At 34.8% G+C, this 21,558-nt stretch overlaps 1 long non-coding RNA gene across 2 annotated transcripts; it reads right to left on the bottom strand.

Moving 5' to 3' along the window:
* Nucleotides 1-3,990: 3,990 nt before the first annotated feature.
* LOC147576817 (uncharacterized) lies at nt 3,991-19,616 on the bottom strand. Of its 2 annotated transcripts, none has more exons than XR_015241464.1 (2): nt 19,364-19,616; nt 3,991-5,577 (listed from the first exon to the last, which is right to left on the bottom strand). It is a non-coding gene; the product is annotated as an uncharacterized LOC147576817 (long non-coding RNA). The 2 variants fall into 2 exon arrangements; XR_015241463.1 differs by having other exon boundaries at nt 19,508-19,616.
* Between the last annotated feature and the right edge of the window lie 1,942 nt (nt 19,617-21,558).

Genomic DNA, 21,558 nt, shown 5'->3' with positions numbered 1-21,558 from the left:
GAAAATAAAAATATCTAAAAGCTTGTGGGTTTGAACTGAAGTCATGTTTAAAGAGAAATCTGTAGCCATATAAAAGAAAGACTGAAAGTGTATTACCTCAAGAATCTGGGAAAAAAATCACTTTAATCACCTAACCTTTATGAGGAAAGGGAATTAAGAAACCAGTGATACAGAAAACAAACCTATAATAGAGAATGTCAACAAATACAAAAGTTATTTGTTTAAAAAGACTTGTAACCTCTCATCAGGTTGTTCACAGATAAAAAAGTAGAAGAGGATAACAGGAAGAAAATGGTGACTTCACTAGAGATTCCAAAGCCTTTGAAGAGGTTAAGTAGAGTAATACTTTAAAACTTTAATTTGGCAAATATTTAAATTTGGATGAAATTGATGAATGGCTAGAAAAACACAGACTGTCAAAAATGGTCAAGAACGCTCTTAAAAAATGAGAATAAACTGAGGGTTGATGGGGGGTGGGAGGGAAGGCAGGGTGGGTGATGGGCACTGAGGAGGGCACCTGTTGGGATGAGCACTGGGCATTGTATGGAAACCAATTTGACAATATATTTCATATTAAAAAATAAAAAAAATAAAGGTTAAGAACAATTAAGAGATCTAAATATCTATTATAGCAATTGAATCTATACTTGTAAACTTACCACAAAAGAGATCTCCAAGCCTAGATGGCTTCATAAATAAATTCTTTCAAACTTTTAAAGAGTAACATCAGTCTTACAAAAGTATTTTAGAAAATAGAAAAAAGGGGGGCGCCTGGGTGGCTCAGTTGGTTAAGCGTCTGACTTCGGCTCAGGTCATGATCTCTCGGTCCTGAGTTCGAGCCCCACGTCGGGCTCTGTGCTGACAGCTCAGAGCCTGGAGCCTGCTTCAGATTCTGTGTCTCCCTCTCTCTCTGACCTTCGCCCGCTCATGCTCTGTCTCTCTCTGTCTCAAAAATAAATAAAACATTAAAAAAAATTGTTTTTAATAAAAAAGAAAATAGAAAAAAGAGAGAACACCTTAAAACTCATTTATTGAAGCTTTCAGGAAACTTATAAAGGTATTACAAGAAAGGAAATTATCTCATGAATTCTAAATTAAGTACTAACAAATCAAATTGAAGGAGTATAGTAAAAAGGATAATACATCCCAGCTACATTGTTTATTCCTGAAATAAAAGGATTTTTTTTAATATTCCCAAACCAATGTAGGGAACAGGATTATGGGAAGATGGCAGAATGGGAAACACTAGGGAACTATCTTCCCACCTAGACAACAATTACACTGGCAGAATATGTTACAATAATTTTGGAAGTCTGTAGTCTGTTGAAGCTTATGACTTACAGAAAAGACTTAGAGGCAAATTATGGTTAACAGCTACCAATACCCTACCACCAGCCACAGGGCAGGCAGCTGTGCACATGTTCTTGGAGCTGCTTGAAAACATAGCTTTTAAAGGAGCAAGGGTGGGCAAAAAGGACTCTGTCCTCCAAATACTGATGATCTGTTTTCTGATCGCTGATTGTTGCTTTTATCACAGCCTTCTCTGTGGACATAGGTTATCCTAAAGGAAAGAACTTATCAGTGAGTGAAATTGGTGAATAATACAGTAAGTGTATAAGAAACTACCAAACTATTTTGCACCTCATTATAGTATTTTACATAATCCCCAGCAAAGCATGAGTTTTCCTGTTGTACTACATCTTTGCCAATCAGCATTATTGTATTTTTATTTTAGTGTAAAGTGTAATTAATTGTGGCTTTAATTTGTATTTCTTCTATAACGATGATGGATATGCTTATTGAAAATATATTATAAATGTATTTTGTTTTTTGATAAGAGTTCATTTATACTTTTTATAGGGTTGTGTTTTTTTCCTCCTGTTAGTGAAATCCTTTCACTATGGATTGGATTTTTCTGTTTCTTTCCATGTCTAATTTTATGTTTACCAGACATTATTTATGACTTGATTTAGAGACACTATACCCATTGTCTTCCTCTGAAAGTTTCTGAGTTTTGTTGTATTAGGCAGTTCAGTAACTTGCTGATTAGCTTACATTGTGTAATGTTGGTTCCAGCCTTTGTCAGGATAAATTTTCACTGTAACAGTCAGGACTCAAACTCCAGACTTGGTCTTTCCTTAGGTCCTCTGAGTTTGCCTTGAAGACTTATTAGGGTGGGCCTAGAGTAGCCCATGCTCCTGATAGCATTCTTATTCCTAAGGGTAAGCCTTTTTTGTGTCTCAGTTTTTCTAAGCGTTAAGGAATTCTTCCATCCTGAGTGGGGCAGGTCTCTCCTCTGTTGAATTTTTAACCCCGTAGCAACTGTTTTCTGGTAAGCCTTGTGTAGTCTCACTCTGTGCATGTAAACCTAAGAGAGAACTTTTATTCACTCTCCAGTTCTGTGCTCTACCAATTCCATCGCCTTTAGTACCTACAAATTCTGATTTCTGATTCTTCAGCTCAGCCAGATTACCATGCTGTACTTGGACTCCAGCTCGCAATAGCCATTTGGAAATATTCTGCAGACAGAAGACAAGAATGGTCATGAGTTTTACTCCATGAGTTCCCCTTCTCTCAGGCACTGCATCCTTGGGCTGCCCTGTACAATTCCTGGGCGGGTTCTTTTTTCCTATATTTTCCTCAGATTATAATATCTGAAAAGTTTCAGGGCCCCAATTCAGGGGTCAGGCAAAGTTTTTTAAAAGTTATCATTCTTGAAGTAGAGTTGTCTTCTAATATCCCAGATATATTAAATCTTCTCTAATACTGCATCCTTTTCCAGTTTCTCATGTTTATGAATGCAAACTGTATTCCAGTGGATTATTTCAGTTTGTTGAGACATGATGTCATTGCAAGCATATTCAAAAATTTGAAAACTGTGTTCTTTAAAAAGTAGGTTTATTTGATTTTTCAAAACTAATTCCTAAATGCCCAAATTCTACTGTAGTAGAATATAATGCAATTGCCGAGATTCTGTTCCACAAAAGGTAAAACCGTGAAGCAAGCTGGGATGCAAATTAACTTTATATGCCTTTATTTGACAACATCCACCATTATGTCATTCTCATGACTTGAAGATGAAACTAGGTTTCCATGTTTCTCTGTGATAAGTGGTGGGTGCATTTTTCTGAGAATGCACATCAGTTTGTCCATATGTGTAAGAAAATACTGATGCAACTTTTGACAGAAACCAAAAGCCTAATTTACACTTCAGAAATATTGCTCTCTTAGGCTATCATTTTAGGAGTGAGCAGCTACAAAATCTATAGAGTTTGTAAAACTCCTGGCTATAAATATAACTTTATTTTGAAAAATAAGTGATAAAAAGATATTTCTATACCCAGAACTATATTTCTTACACTCTCTGTCAGGCAAGTAATCTTCCAGGTGCTGAGTCAGCAGGAAATTTATTTTAGTAAGTTATATGAAGCACATTAATTTTCACCAAATCCTTAAACCTAATTCAGATATTTATATAAGCTTGTATATATGCTGTCCTATCACATGGTAGTGTAAATTTCCTATAATGATATTATGCCTCTGAATTCGCTTTGGTGATCAGTGTAAAAATCTGTTGTATCTTTTTATCATCATGTCTTATGTGAAGTATACTGTCCTCAAGGGATTGCAGGATTTTACAGTATCCAAACTATCATTTTCCTGTTCTCTTTAAATACACAGAATAGCATTTCCTGCAGCCATAAGTAGGCTCAAACTTCCCTGTTGTGTCCCAGAGGATAAGCCAGTTTGGATGAATTAACTGTGAGTTGAGAGAGTACCATGGGTAATGACCAGAAGAGGATATCACAGGCAAGGAAAATGTACAGTGCCAAGATTAGAAACACTTTCACCTCATGGGCCTTGGCCTGCAAAGTCAACTTGAACCTCTGGGGACTTGAAATGAGGTTTTGTTTGTTTGCTTCTCTTGAGAAAATTGGTTTCTCATTTACAAGAAAAAGGGTACCAAAAGGATTATAAAATAGGCCGAAGTACTTTGGGAATTCAAAATTGCTTTACCAGAGCAATGTTTGGGGGACTTGAATGTAACTGTTAATCAAACCCCAAATATATGTATATAATCCTATCTCTAGTAAACTTCATATATGAAAATGCTGGTTAAGAGAGGTCTCCTCTTCTAAATTCTTAATCATTCTCCTGTGAGGTCTTTACCTACAATCAACAAAATTATGAACATGTTTTATTTTAGGTGAATTCATTTTTCCCAAGAACAGCAAAATTAATATAAAAGCAAGTGAAAATGCTGTATTCATGAAAAATTTTTCCTTCAAGGCTTTAATTCTTTGTCCATCATGCATTCTCATCTGGGCCTACTCTGATCAACCAAAATTTACATTGCACTCCCTAAATCTCCCAGTCTCCTTTATCTACTCTTTTTTCCCTCTGGCATTCACATTTAATCGAAAAACTTATTATATTTGCTTTTTTGTCTTAGAGCGTAAGCTTCGCAAGAAAGAACTTTTGTCCATTAATTATTGAGTTCTCAACAGGTCATTTTCTTTTTTGCACTTCTTTTAAGCACAGGTACTATAGCCTTTTAATATGGATTATCTTTGCAAGGATTTTTGTATGGCAAACACTCGTGGAAGAAATCACAGTATCTCCCTTGAAAGTGGAGGGGCAAGTTTTTGTGTATAATAAATATAGTCTCTCTCTGCAGGTCATAAGTTGGCCTGGCCATGTTTGCTGGCATCCTATCATAAAATATTGGATGTTACTAATATTTAGCTTTTCAGGAGTGATGCAAATCCACTGTGTGCAGAGAATCCTCTGAAGTCATTCCCGCTCTGTATGGCTGACGGGGTAAGGGAAACTGGTGCCAACACACATTTATATTGCCTGCTGTGCTGTGAATAAAACCTTTCTTTATCTTTGGTCCAGGATTTGTTTCTTAACCTTCTCTATGAAATCATGGCAGGTTAACTGATGAGCTTCCATGTAGGGAAAAATCTAAGACCCCTTACGGTTGTTGCCGCTAATGTAACTCAAATGCCTGAAAGTATATAGGTCATTGAAGGTACTAAATGTATGCTGAATTAATGGATATGTGAATGAATTTAAAAAAATATAGTACTTATGTGGATACATAATAATATTTGTGAAATGATAGATCTTGAAAGCCATCATTTTGGGGGACTAAAAATAAATTTATATGTTCGCATGATTGAAATGTTGCAGAATGGAATAGTTTAGAGTTAGGGCTGTTATGTCAAACAAACATGGATTGCATTTGGAGTCCATGCAACTGTGTGAACTTGAGAAAATAAACATTACTCATTCTTTCTCATTTGGAACTTAGAAGAAAAAATACTATAATGTCTACACTACTGTTGAGTTAGATGAGATAATACAGTAAGTAGCCTATTGAAGTTTATGGCTATCCTATTTCCCAGACTACTTTCTGAATCATCCTTATCCTATAAGTAATATGATTGAGAGAGTCCATAAATAACTTATGTAATAAGTCTTCTTCCCTTCTTATCTGCCAGTTGCCAGTGCACTCTGTGTAACGTGCTTCATAAAACTTCTTGAATCTGCAGCTTGATATCTTTCATCCTTCTGAAAAAAAAAATCAGCCATTATCACATCAGGTATTGCTCTGCTTTATTCTTTTTCTTTCTCTTCCTTTCTCTCCCTCTTCTCCTTCTCTCCCTTTTCCATATACAAGGTCATATTCTAGAACTTCAGTTATATGTATCACAGACTTTTTAAAATCTGTATCCCTAGTATCTCCACTTCCTTTCACATACTTTTTTTAAACCATTTTGTCTCTCTGTGCTTCATTCCCAATATTTTCTTATTACCCATCTTTCAGTGCCTTCCTTATCTAACAACTATTAAACCCCTTAAATTCTTCCTTTTTGTTGTACTTTTTCTGTTCTAGAAATTTCATTTTCAAAAAACACGTTTCCCATCCTCTGACAAAGATTTTGACACTTTTATTTCTATTAACATGTTCAGTTATTTTAAAGTCTCTCTAATAATTCTTTATCTCAAGATGTTAATGATTTTTATTTTCTATTTACTTGGATTTGGTCTCATTTCTTACCCTTATGTGCCTGGTGATTGTTGTTTGAGTAATAAACTTTGCATTTTTTTAACTATACTGGGGGGAGGGAGCCTGGAGGCCAAGTATAATGTAATTTTCCTTCAGGGAAAATTTATATTTGCTTCTGGCAGATGGCTAGAGATACTAGCCATTTGGATCATACAATATTAGAGAATAAGGTAATGTATATTTTTGCCTTCAATCCTTGAGGGTAGTTCTATTTGTGTCTCTTTCTTAATTGTATAATGTATCCATTTGATGCTTCTGTCCAAAGTGCTTGTGATTTCCCATGGTATTGTCTGAATGAATATCCTTCAACTCTAATTTTTGTCCTGTTAGACATAGAAGACAGTTAACATTTCTCCTCTTCTTTGGTTCATAGGTGCTTTCCTGGAGTGCACAGATAGATACCTTAGGGACAATATGATACAATATGTCCCAAAAGTAACACGTCTACATGTTTATCTCTTTTATCTCAGTGCTATAATTTTTCAGTGCCTTCAAACATATCTATACAATCTCAGCTTTTATAGATGTTTTCAGTAGATGAGTTGCCTTTACTGAAGCCCAATGCACTTTGACTTTTTCCATTTTTAGAACTTTCTCTTTATATGCAATTTAAGCAGAGCAGCAACTAATTAAGATTGGAGATAATTAATTTTTAAAACAAATTATTTATATATATATATACACACACACACACACACAAACACACACATACACACACACACACACACACACACACACACACACACACGTATGTACCTGTGTGTGTATGAATTGCCTGCTACAATACCTGGAATTATATTTAAAATGCATTCCATTTATATTAAAGGGATGAAAGTATAAATAATAAACATTTTGAAAAATTTCTGGAATAATTATATATATTTTTTATATTCACACCTGTAACCAATCTTGAGAACACAGACTGTTGGAAGTAGAAATATGTCTATAAAATTAAGGAGGAAGGAGAAGACGGATCAATCTCCAGAGCTTTTAGGAATGAACCAAATGGTGCACTGAAGTTAGTCCTAAAATTTTAGGTAACCTGGGGTTATCCAGATGAAACAAATATGTGGTGGTTTTACGGTAATTTCTTTGTATAGCAGATCATAGAGGATTAAGTAAAGGGGCTTGGGAGGGAGAGAATCAATCATGTAGTGTGAGCGCTGATGGATGAGGGAACTGCTGAACAAAGGGAGGAAGGAGGACGACAAGCCTGGACCCCTTGTTTGATTAGCCTGGGGCTGGCAGCCTCTTATCTGAATAATTATACTCAGGGGTGATACTCAATGAACTCTGCTTCCACTACATTTGACTGTAGATACAAACTGATAGAACAGTGTAATCAATGAATCTTCATCTCATTTAAAGCCTTACTGTCTCACCAGAGCACTCCCTTTTTGTTCCAGGAACATCCCCCTCCCCCCATTTTATTTGAGTTTAGAGTACTTAACAATCTATAAATCGTAATTTGCTTTCCAACCCACTGACCATGACTCTCTGCACTAAATACAAGCAAAACTAAAAATCCAGTTCACTGACTAAATTATTTAACAATGACAGTAGATAGTTTTTATATTGTGAATGATGTTAAAATAGCTGTCTCAATTCTGGACTCACTGAAGAATAGTATCTTTTTCAGTGAACTAAGGGGGAAGTTATATCTTAGATTTCCAATCATGTTTTAAGAGTGTATTCCTTGACAAAAACTTTCTTTTTAAGAACTTGGTCAAATTTAGGTCGAGGATATGTTTTATCTTATATGTGTAAAAGGTCATTCTCTTTCCTTCAACTGTTTGAGGTCTTTACTATATATTTCTCCCCTCCAGGCATTATTGGGATACAATTGACATATAACATTGTGTAAATATAAGGTGTACAACGTGTTGATTTGATACACTTAAAGATCGCAAAATTAGCACACCCATCGTCTCATATAATTATCATTGTGTGTGTGGTGAGGGCGTTTAAGATCTCACTTAGTAACTTTCAAGTATATACTACGATATTGTTAACTATAATCACCATGCTGTGCATTAGATACCCAGAACTTTTTCATCTTATAATGGGAAGTTTGTACCTTTTGACTAACATCTCCCCATTTCCCCCACACTCTACCCCTGGCAACCACCATTCTACTCTGTTTCTAGGAGTTCAGCTCTGTTAGAGTCCACATATAAAGAAGATCTTACAGTATTTGTGTTTTTCCCTCTGACTTACTTCATTTAACATAACACCTTCAAGGTCAGTCCTTGTTTGTCACAAATGTCAGGATTTTCTTTTTTACTTGTGGCTGATTATCTCATTTGCTATATCTATATATCTACATCTATATTTTCATCTGTTTATAGGTGGACATTTAAGATGTTTCCATCTCTTTGAGAACCTGATTTCACTTTTATATATACACCCATTTACATTCCGACCAAAAATGCGCAAGCGTTCCTATTGTTCTACATTCTTGCCAAAACTTTTTAGCTCTTATTTTTTTTATAATAGCCATTCTAACAGATGAGAGATAATATCACATTGTGGCTTTAATTTGCATTTTCCTGATGATTAGTGATATTCACCATCTTTTAATATAACTGTTACCCATTTGTATGCCTTCTTTTGGAAAAAAAATATCTATTCAGGTCCTCTGTCCATTATTTAATTACTGATTGTGTTTGTTTGGTTTGGTTTGGTATTGAGGTTTAGGACTTGTTTCTACATATTGGAGGTTAACCCCATATCACATAGTTTGCAGATATTTTCTCCCCTTCTCTTGGTTGCCCTTTCAGTTTGTTGATGGTTTCCTTTGCTGTGCAGATACTTTTTAGTTGGATATAGTCTTACATGTTAATTTTTGCTTTTGCTGCTTATGCTTTGGTGTCATATCCAAAAAATCATGGCCAAGTTTAATGTCCAAAAGACTATTTCTTCTGTTTTTCTTTGTTTTATGGTTTCAAGTATTAGGTTTAAGTCTTTAATTAATTTTCATTTAATTTTTATGAGTGTTGTAACATTTCATTTTTTGTATATGTGTATCTGGTTTCGCCAGCACCATTATTGAAGAGAATTTATTTCCCCATTGAGTACTCTTCACTCCTCTGTCAAACATTACTAGATGGTGTATATAGGAGTTCACTTCTGGTCTCTAGATTCAGTTCCTTTGGTATACATGCCTGTTTTTAAAGCTAGTACTGTACTATTTTGATTACTGTAGCTTTGCAACATAGTTTAATATCAAAAAGTGTGATATCTCTGGCTTTGTTTTTCTTTCTCAGCACTTCATTTACTATTTAAGATCTTTTGTGGTTCAATATGAATTTTAAGATTGTGTTTTCTATATCTTTGAAAAAATGACTTTGGAATTTTGACAGGAGTTTTGTTGCATCTGTAGATGGCTGTGGGTATAATCATTGTAATAATAATAATTTTTCAGGATGCCTATATAAGATTTCCATTTATTTGTGTATTCTTCCATTTATTTCAGTAACATTTTAGAGTTTTCAGTGTATAGATCTTTCACTTCCTGGTTGGATTTATTCCAAACCATTTTATTTTTTTTTTGATGCTATTGCAAATAGGACTGTTTTCTTATTTCTTTTTCAGATACTCCATTTTTAGTGTATAGAAACAAAACTAATTAGTGTATATTGACCTGCATTCTTCAACTTTACTTAATTTGTTAATTATTTTGGAAGTCTTTATTTTTCTTGACTGATTTCTCTGGCTAGGATTTCCATTACTACATTGAATAAGAATGGTGAGAATGGACATCCTTGATCTGTTCCTAATTTTAGAGAAAAAAAAAACTTTTAGTTTTTTAGCTTTTACTATGTTGTTAGTTGAGAGCTTATCATATATGGCCTTTATTATATTCAGGTACATTCTTTACCCACTTTATTAAAAGTTTTTTTTTTTTTTATCATGAAAGGATTTATATGCTGTCAAATTATATATTGCATTTATCAAAATAACTATGATTTTTATCATTCTATTACTTTGATGTATCACATTTACTGATTTGCATATGTTGAACCTTCATCACATCCCAGGGATACATTGCTCTTGATGCTAATATATTATTCTTTTAATATGCTATTGTATTTGTTTTGCTAATGTCAGAATTTTTCATCTGTGCTCATCAGTGATATTGGCCCGTAGTTTTCCTGTAGTGTCCCTATCTTGCTTTGGTATCAAGGTAATGCTGGTCTTAAAAATGAGTTCGGGAGTACTCCTCTTTAGTTTTTTTTTTGGAAGTGTTTAAAAATTGGCATCACTTTTTCCTTTGATAGGATTCACCAGTGAAATCATCTGATCCTGGGCTTTTCTTTGGTGGAAGGCTTTTGATTCCTGATTCTGTCTCATTACTTATTATTGGTCTCTTCAGATTTTCTTTTTCTTCATGATTCAGTGTTGGTAAGATATATATTTCTAGCAGTTTATTTCTTGATTAGTTGATACTTAGTTGTTCATATTAGTCTTCTATGATCTTTGGTTTCTGTGGCATCAGCTGTAAGGTAGCCTTTCATTTCTGATTTTAGTCTTTTTCTTAGTCTCATTAAAGATTTGTCAATTTTATCTTTTCAAAAAAAAACAACAAAAGCTGATCTTTTGTCTTTTCTGTTTCATTTATTTCCATTACAGTCATTGTTTTTTCCTTCCTTCTGCTAACATTGGGCTTTTACATATATACACACACACACATATATAGATACATATACACATATATAGATATATTTGTATATATATATGTACATATATACATATATGTATGTATATACATGTGTATATATGTATGTGTGTGTATATATACATATATATGTGTGTGTGTGTGTGTGTGTGTGTGTGTATAAAGTTCTTTGAGATATAAAGTTAGTGGTTTACTTAAGATTTTTGTTTTGGGGCACCTGCGTGGCTTAGTTGGTTAAGCCTCCAACTTTGTCTCAGGTCATGATCCTGCGGTTGGCCCGTTGGACTCTGTGCTGACAGCTCAGAGCCTGGAGCCTGCTTCAGATTCTGTGTCTCCCTTTCCATCTGCTTCTCTCCAATATTCATTCATTCATTCATATTCTCTCTCTCTCTTTCTCTCTCTCTCTCAAAAATAATAAACATTTTTTTTGTTTTTTTTTTCTTGATGTAGGCTTTTACTGCTATACACTTTCTCCTTAAAACTGCTTGTTCAGCGTCCTATAGGTTTTGATGTTTTGCTTCCAGACCCATTTGCTGACAGCTTCCCCTTTGCTTTCCCAAGGGCTGTGCTAAAGTTTAAGTTTGTGGTTCTTACTGGTTCACAGATTCAAGCAGGTTTTCTAAACATGCTCACTGTCTGCCAAAGTTCACTCTCGTTGCAGTCAGGAGTCTGCACGAGGAGCCAGCCATGGGGTAGAAAGGTATGTGGATTAGGCATCTCAAGCACTGGATGGAGGCCAGTTTGGGGAATCAGTGGGCAGGGCACCCTTGTGGCTAGTGTGTGGGTCTCCTGATGGAGTTTACAATACACTTAGTAAAATCTGCATCCCTTTGATGCATTCCAGGGCACTGCTATTCTCCCCACCATTCACATCCCCACTCCTCAACCTTCACCACCTTCAGGTAACTTACAATTCAGTACTCTGGATGGGGAGAGGGAAATTGGCCTCTTTGGCAGCATGCCAAACATGTAGGAAAGCGTAGCACTCAGACCTACATATGCTCACTCCTTCATTCCCTATTGCTCTTGTGCTGTATTTGGGGAGGGTTGATAAAGTTAAAGTCAGACTGTTGATCTTACTCTCTCAAATGCATCCAATCTCAGATCTTTTTGTTTCATTGGTGTCTTGGACCTTCACCAGATCCTGGACTTCTACAAAGGTTCTCTTGTACATGAGTGATTGTCTAAATCCCTGTTCTCAAGGGGCTTCCAGACTATAGACAGGAGGAGTGGAGCGGGTTCATAGGCCACCTCACAGTCTGCAGCTGGTACCAAGCTCTATTATTCATTGCATGGATGGGCAAGATGCTTTCTGTGTCCCTTGGTGTATGGTGCTGGTTCCCACAGCTCCCACAAAAGCACTTTTGTCCATGGAAGGATGCCACATTTACTTGTCATTGTTGAGTAGGGGGTATGTTGAAAGACATCTTCAGCCATCTTGCTTGACATATTGCTTTTTCATCAATTCTTTTTCATGAATTATGAAACTATGTGAATTTTCTCTAAGAAACTTTTAAAAATTCACAGAATACTTTTAATCAAGAAAAATATTTTAGGTATGCATATTTATATACATACGGTTCAACATCTCAAGTTCAGCATCTAGAGTACCTCACTCTAAGTACACCTTCTGTTTAATTCATACAGTGTAAGTGCACATTTACTGAATTGCTTGAGGAATATTTGCTGAATTGCTTCAGCTAATTAAGCCCAAGGCATAGATTCAATTTCCATATAGGCCAATGCTCAAAAGGAGTGACATCTTCTCTGAATATTTCTTATATCCCTTTTCTTTTTCTCTCTTCTTCTTTTAATGTATAAATCACATCCTTTTTCTTGTTCTTTCCTTCCCTCATCTGCTTCCTCTTTGCCTCCTACATAGATTTCTTAAATTTCCTGTAACGTACAAGACATATTTATAATTCCCAAAGTATTCAGATACATGTGGCAAAAATAATAAAAGTTGCACCCTCCTCACTGTGGATTACGTATACAACATATATGTATATATTCTTGAATATAGTACATAGGCATGAAATTTGCACATCCTGCTTTACTTGAATAACTACACATTTGTCTGACATTAAGGGTAGATTATAAGAAAAATGCAAACGTAGGCAGATGTATGTAAAGTCATTTATAATAGATTCAGTATTAAGAAGAAACATGAGGATGTTTCCAAATCTGTTTTTTTTATTGAGTCTTGACTCAGAAATATCAAATATATTTTTGTATTTTGTGAATTTTTATAGAAAAGTCTTGCTAATTTATATACATTAATTTTATATATCCAGTAGCAAAAGGCCTTTATTGACAAATATACAATAAAAGCCCTAGGGAAAGTCTTGAAAAATTTGAGTCTAAGCCACTGTTATTTCAGAGATATTTGAGATGTTTGTTTTAACTATAAATGCAGGAGCTATATACAAGTTGTTACTTATGTAGCTATATAAGTCCATTACACTGACTGCCAATGAAGTACAGCTTGGTGAATCCATTTTTAAGTTTTCGATCCATGAATATGCAGTAAAAAAAAGAGTCTCAAGATACCTTTCTTGGGCTATGTTTTCATTGGACAAATTCAGCATGTTTCAAAAGATATGCATATTTGGCTTACACTGTAGTGTGAACATATTGGTGGATTATAAAATAGACAAGCTTCATGGGCTGTTTCATTTCCAGTCTTAGTGAAATGGAGACAATTTTTAAATAAGCTAATAATAAGCACTTCTATTTTTATCCATCCTGAGTACATGACCTATGTTTCAGTTGATATATACTGCCTCTTCCTGAAGTGTGGATTAAATTTTGTTGCAGAAGTAATGAAAAGAGAGAAATAATACTTAGCTGTTGACATTCCAAAATAAAATTTGGAATCATGGCCAAGCTATTGATTTGAGAAAGTGCATTTCAGTGATCTATTCCAGAGATTTCAAATTATACAGTCTTTTAATACCTATTTAAAGGTACCTATTTTTCCATTTAAGTCTTATAAAGAGAGTTTAGAGTCAGGGGAAGGAAAAAATGAGTTGGGAGAAAGAGCATTTGAGCGTAAGAAGTTCTTTCTTTCTGGCTCTGGAGAATTCTGGAAAGAGAGAATTGATCCTGTTTCCTTTGAGGACAGGATTACCTGGTCCCAACCCAGAATACAACCATGTAAACTAGTCTTTAATATATTTCTTCCCTTTCTTTCCTGAAAGAAAAGGTGGAAAGGCAGTGGAAGACAGGTATTTCAGGAACAAACCTGAAAATTCCTCTCTCAATTAAGTATGCCTTAGGAACTCTGATATCTGAGCTCCGGAAATTGTTACTTTATGACAGCCTTTGTTTTTTTCACAGCTTCCTAAAATAATCATCAGCTTTCCACCCCAAATTACTCTATAATACACTGAGTGGATCTCTGGAATGATACATGAAAAGATCTGTGATGAAATGAAGAGAAGGGAGGGTTGGAGTTTACTCAAATATGTCAAGAAAATTGCACCTTATATGGAACTCATAGCCAAGGCAAAATAGGAAAATATAATTGAAAAGGAAGAAAGAATAAAGTGTGAAGCCAAAGGCTTAGGTGATAAGAATACAAATACACATATCTAGTCCAGCATCACTATAAAAGCAGAGCTCATAAAAACAATCAATATCCCAGAGCCACTAGAATTGAATTATGCCTTAATCAACAGCTCTCCCTTCTCTCATCCAGTTTGATTAAAGCCCTATTATTGTATTGGCTGTTTTGGAATTAAAGATCATATGCCTCATACTTAAAATGCACTGATTTAAAGAAAGCCCAGCTACATGGCTTAACTACTAAACCTACAGCAATCTCCAGATCTTAACCACACTGAGTAGTCCTAGAGTTAGTGACAAATAATTACAAAATCTTCCCTTCAAGAGAGCCATTCAAACATGATATAATTTCATAAAATTAATACAACAAAAGTTGTTTAAACATGGCTAATATCTTTAGAATAGTCTGAGTCAGAACTCTGAAGTATTCCTAGGACCCACTAGAGGAGATTGTTAAGACTCTAATGGCTAAAAAATACCCAATAAAATTTCTGGAAATATGGTTTCAGAACTAAGCATTACCTATTCTGAATTCAAAATATATAAAAATAAGTGTAACATAACCACATCACATTGAATTTCATGCACATTTTTTAGTCATGACAACAACATAAATGTGTTTCAATGGAGATTTCTAATTTCTATGGCCTCATCCAAATGCAATGCAAAAATGGAATGTTTGTATTATAATAGATCCCTAAGGATGAACATATGCAAATGTGACCAACACATTCCCTACCCATGTGGAACTCATAGCCTAGTAGACTTGCTTATGATACATAAAAAGGAGATAATGACATAATTAATTCTTTAGTCTATTTTCCCATCTGTGATGGACCCTCACCTCTTTTTACATGTGCTTATTTACACACAACTGTCATTTGCATTATGAAGCTGAAAGAATGTCTATCATTGTGGTGCTCGGATGTCATCTGGTTGTTCTTAGCCGCTGTCTATCTTAAGTAAATGAGCCCTCCTGCTTCTCCCTTCATCTACACGCTCCCCTCCCCACCCCCCACACAGAAGTATAAATGGCAGAAAACAAGAACCTTTAAAGCCCCCTGAACATTTCTTAGGACTTACACTGTTGACTTCCTAGAATTGCGGATATTAACACTAGAGGTCAAATTTATCTCCTTCTAAACATTATGTATACAGTATATCCTTATGGCATAATTTAAAGAAAATATTCATAAACTAGTATGCATTATGGAAGATTTTAGAGACAAATATGTAACAAATGATGTTAGTGGGACAAATTCTTATACCACTTGGGGTGTTCAACACCAGTGATTTTTAGTGGTCCTTTATTTTATTTTTCAATCTGTCTCAATTTTGTTAGCTCCTCCATTTCCCTTTTGTCATCATTTGGCTCTTTACCAATTACCTTACTGTGGGTTCTAATAGAACTTACCAATACCATTTGTTTTGGTGCTGTGGTTGTGTGTGCATAAGTGTGCAGGTGCACGTGTGGTGGGAGGGAGGTGTATTTGATATTGCAGTTATTTAGTGGTTACAAGATAGATAATGGGATGTTAGTTTCTTCTGGAATCCGTTTTGTTGAGCTATATTTTGCTAGGAATATGTACATTTTCAAATTTGTTGACATAAATATGTGAATATTTTCTTATTTTTTGAGTTCTATATTTTATAAGGTACACAAAAGTATACATGATGAATTTTTATTTATGTGCATGTCCATATAATTACCACCTGATCAAGATAAAAAGCAAATGCTTTTTTTGAAATTAAAAAAAAAAAAAGAAAATGTGGTACACCAATGGGTTTTCTAGGGCCCCTTCAGAAGTGAGTGATGCCCATCAAATTTCCATCTTTATAGATTAGTTTTGATGAATTTTGAAATTCATATAAGTGAAATAATATAGATTTTTTTAACCAGGCTTATTTCATTCAACATTATGTCTGGGAGATTATTCATGTGTTGTCTCTCCAGTTTTTTTTTTTAATTGTTGTATATAATTCTATTGTGTAAATAACTTTATTCAAACTATTTCATGATTTCCATGTGGTTGCATAATTGAGCCTTGAATTAGAATTTTTTTTTTGTAAGTTGTAAAAATATCAGGTATTTCTACCTATAGTTTTGTTGTGGATTTGTATTTTAGTAGTATTGTGGTCAGATAAAATAATCTGACCATATCAATCATTTCACATTTGTTGAAATTTGCTTTAAACCAAGGTTATAGTCCATTTTTAAAATGTGCTATTTATACTTTAAGAGAATGTGTAATTTAGAGTTTTATAGTTATTCTTTAACCATCTATCATCTAATGACTAAATACTATTGATATTGTCTATTTCCCTATAGATTTGGTCTACATTTTCTTTTTTACTTGAGACATAATTGACATATCACCTTTTGCAAGTTTAAGGTATATAAATTATTCATATGATACATTTATATATTGCAGTAGGAGTACCACTTTAGTGTTAGCTAACACCTCTATTGAGATCTAGTGTCTTAGGAACTTTAAAGTTTATAATAAAGTATTGACTATTATTTCTATTTTATCTATTAGATTTCCACTACTTCCATATCCAGTTCCAAGTTTGTACTCTTAAAGTGTTTACCAAATTACCCCACCTCCTAGCTCCTCGAAATGAGAAACAGATTTTAAACTCTCCAAATATATTAAGGATTTGACCATATTTTTATGTATGACTTGCTGTTTTTTGCTTGATGTATTTATATGCTAAGATATTAGATAAACATTTGAATTATTATACCATTTATTGAATTTCAGTTTTTAACTATGAAATGACTTATCCTTAATAACATAATTTGCCTTAAAATTAATTTTTATGATACACCCATATAAGTTCTTTTATGTAGAAAGAACATAATAGAACAAAATATATTTATTTTTAAGAACTCAGTTAAAAATCTTTGGGTACTGCTTCTATTGATTTATTTTTGAAATGTTAATTGTATTATCAGAACTCAAGAAAGATGTCACCATGAAGTGATAAAGTACAATGATGGAAACATGTTATGTTTAGCAAACTACATCTACCATTTTGATTTAGGCATAAATTAATATAAAAGTAAATAGTCCACTGAGACTTCTATTTAAATACTAGTATTGTCAAAAACCAGAGTTAAGGTCCAATGATTAACTGCACCTATACTTAATGAAAAATAATCCTCCTCTTTTTTCATAGTTACCTATACCTCTAAACACACACATTTCATAACATAAATATTTTATCTTTTGAAATGTTATCTATGATACTGAGAACATAGTAATTCCTGATTCTGTGATCTCTTAAAATAAAAGAACTAAGATTAACTAGAGATCCCTAGGAAAGTGTAAATTTTTAATGAACAAAAAAGCAGTACAAGTGGTCTGATATATAAGGTAACTGCGAAAGAGTGTGTGGCAAAATTTGAAGAGGAATTGCCTGCATTTATGATCATGAGTAACATCAGTGGCCAAGAGTGTTCACAGAGGCTCACCAAATTCGAATGTGAATCAATTATCTACTAGGCAATAGAGGACTACTGTGTCAATGAAAAACACTACAATTGTGATCCTTTGGCACATTTTTCTCCCAGTAATTTCAGTTTTCTTCAGTTGTTGAAAGAAAGATGAACCAAGGCTGACTATCAATAACATAATCAATTATGGCAACCACTTGGCATATGATTGGACTCCTGAGTATATCTAATGTATCCCATTAATGTACACTAGGCAAAATCTCCCATACTTTTGTCCAACCTTCCTGAAGGTTTCCTGCTAATTAGACTCTGTAGAGGCAGGCTGCATCTTCAGAATCCAGCCTTTAATGTTCCCTTTACCTATTTAGCTAAGAAGTCAGAACCTTCATTTGCATGAGAGTTTTAACTTCAAAACATGTCATTGTCTGCTTTTAGCATTTTCTCTGTAAACCTAAGAAGATAGCAAATAATACCTTTGAAGCACACTCAGTGTCTGGACCAGAAGAGATACTGAGATACTTGACAGTAGCTTATAGAAGTTATAAAAGTACACAATTGAAAGCAGTTGTTTAATTCAGGGTTTACTTTTATTTCTTAGCAAATACAGGATGCAGACCATGAGGGATGAGGGGTGTTGAATTGATAATGCTCAGAAAAATGCATGTGTCTTCATGTGTTTTCCATCCATGTGGCATAGACTGTGCTGCTGTGTTTCTGAATTTTATTATTTAATTGAGCTGCGTTAGTGATATTGTATAAGACACCTAAAGATTCCAGTGATTTAACCCAGATGTGAGGGTTCAGCCAACTGAATTTCCTAGTCATTTATTTGAAAATTAGATAAAAATGGAATTTGGTTTAGATGTGCTTTGATTTAAAATTTTGCTTTCACCATGGATGTCAATTATACAAATACATTATACATTATTCACCTATTTCTCTCTTATTTTTCTGTATCCTGATGTAAACATTACTTGAATTCTTTAAAACTTGACTTAAGGGGCGCCTGGGTGGCGCAGTCGGTTAAGCGTCCGACTTCAGCCAGGTCACGATCTCGCGGTCCGTGAGTTCGAGCCCCGCGTCAGGCTCTGGGCTGATGGCTCAGAGCCTGGAGCCTGTTTCCGATTCTCTGTCTCCCTCTCTCTCTGCCCCTCCCCCGTTCATGCTCTGTCTCTCTCTGTCCCAAAAATAAATAAACATTGAAAAAAAAAAAAACTTGACTTAAAAATTGATCTTTATTTTGTAAAAATTATCCATGATGATTTTACACAGAATTTCATGGGAATTTATATTCATTGTTATCAATTTTTATTCATACATAATTTGCACATAAAGGAATGAGTTACTAACAGAAGTAGTCCTGAAAATGGTCAAAAGGAAAAAGGTTGGAAGGGAAATTATTGAAATAAAGACGATACTTTATAAATGTTGATCTATGAAAAATATTTTAATATACTGGTGTTACCAATATTTTGAGTTTACAATGACACTGGGAAGCAAAGATGAAGACAAATTTAGCAACTTTCAGCATCAAAATCTAACTGTTAATTGAGGTGTCTTGGCTACTGCACACAGAACTTACCTGAACTCACTGGTCCTGCTTGAAATCTGTCTCAGATGTACCATCTCCGTTTTACTGTGGACTGCTGAGAACATCTGATTTTATCACTTGACAAGTATGACAAAATTGAGCTATTCATAGATAGCTCACTTGGTGCCTACTCACCCTGGTGTCCCATGGCCAAGTGTTCTTTCTTTGCTATGATCTGGTAACACAAGGTCTGTTTATGGAAGACTGTAAAACACCCTGGTACAGAGAGCATAGACTTATCTGAAGTCCCAGGATTCTACATTGTGACTACACCACCCTCTAGAACTTTCTATGAGTTCCATATTGCATCCCTATCTACCACTGACCTTTCTAACATTCTAGGTTCTGTGAATAATATCTCCAGAAGGGCTGATTGCATTGTGCCCTAACCTACTATAGTGCCTTTCTCCAAGCTCCACTCAAAGCTGGAAGCCTTCTGTGCCAATATTCCTAGGATTGCATTGCCTCCAGAATACAAAGGAAGCTACCATACAACATGTTATTTCTCCCTAATGAGGAATGCAAGATATAGTAATTGGTCTTTACTTTGAAGAGGGTATTGTGACCACTGCACCCATAAAAATTGATGGCCTGTTCATGAATCTTGATAGGATTTCTCTCCCACTCTATAAGTCTTACTAAGTCTTCCATTGTTCTAGCCACCTTGATTTCTCTTTTCAATCTGCACACTGTTGTCAATGTAATAGATAAGTGTGGTTTCTTTGATCCCATACACAGTAGATTGAAAAGATCCAGATCTCTTCAGATTATATAATAACAGGGTAGAGGTACAAACATAGCCCTGAGACAAAACTATAAATGAATATTTTCCATTCTGTGTGAATGCAAACCATTTCTGAACATCTTTTTGATTGTAATAGAAAATAGCATATTGACTAAATTAATAGCCACATACCCTGGGCTGCGGTATCTGCTCTAAAAATTACAGTACACACAACAAAACAGTTGTGATCAGGGCTTCTATTTGGTTAAGTCAGTGATAGTCTATGATCCTTCTCCAGGATCCATCTGGTTTCCAAGAGCCAGGATGGCATGTTAAATGGATTTACTACAGGCTCCAGCAAATATGATTTCTTTAGGTCTTTTAATGGTAGCATTAATCTCTGCCATTCTGGCCTATGTGATGTCTGTGCATGTTGAGTAAAGACATATAGAGTTTTTCATTTGTCATTCCTTATAATGATAGTTCTTAATCCATAAACCCGACATCTGAAAACATGAAATTAGAGTTACTCCAACCATCAAATGAATGAATTCCAACAATGCACTCAGAGTCTCCGGGAAGAAAAAAAACACACACATACACACTCTGGCATACTGGATGGGTTTGTGGACAAAGTGTACTTACTGTTAACTAAATTTTAACAAGATTCCATTTGAAAATTATCAGAATCTGGTACACTCCAGTTATAATGGGGCCATCATGGTCCTTTGGGTCTCCAGCTGTGGGTTTCAATTCAGTTCCCATATTCGACAGTTGTCAGAATGTCTTGTCATTCCCCATTTTCTCAGATACAGTCACTTGAGTGATTGGCCATAGGTATCCATGGGGAAAGACTGGGAAATCTTCACAGTGTATTTTCCCTTTGGTACTGCAGGGTTTTCTTCCAAGGGACTCAGTACCCTTTTTAATCAGTGGATTCTGGATCTGCAAATCAGTTCAGGTCTTACAACTGTGCAAGGGATAATAACCTTCTTTCCCCCTGGAAACAAATGTCTTCCTGCATCCTTTCTTTGGTTCTTGATTTTTTTTTTTAGTAAGAGGTATTGAATGGCATTCTTGTTCTCTATTTTACCTTTATGGACACATACTACATTAACCATTTCAACTGCCCACAGATAAAATGTCCTTCCCCACTCTTTTGTAAGTTGTTATGACAATGAAGATTCCTGGTATCTTGTGTTTAAAGTGGGACCAATTGGCCCATTATCTTAGGACCTCATCATCTCCATGTATGTTTATGATAAGGCTATGTGACTGCCTTCCACAGCCAGCTCTGATTTGCAGAGCATAATCATCACAGAATTTTTTAGTAATATTGGCATTATTTCTCCAGTGTATTCCTAATGTCCTTGATCAGTGATAGGTATCCTGAGCCTTCTTAAGGAAGATAACTCACCAGCAGATCTTCTAGCTTTACGGCATATATATCTCCCAACATGTT

The sequence above is a fragment of the Puma concolor genome, chromosome D1 (genome assembly GCF_028749965.1).
Source record: "Puma concolor isolate L17-30 chromosome D1, mPumCon1.1.hap2, whole genome shotgun sequence".
Lineage (NCBI taxonomy): Eukaryota > Metazoa > Chordata > Mammalia > Carnivora > Felidae > Puma > Puma concolor.
The sequence above is the reverse complement of the archived record's forward strand: the minus strand, read 5'-3'. Positions and strand labels throughout refer to the sequence as shown.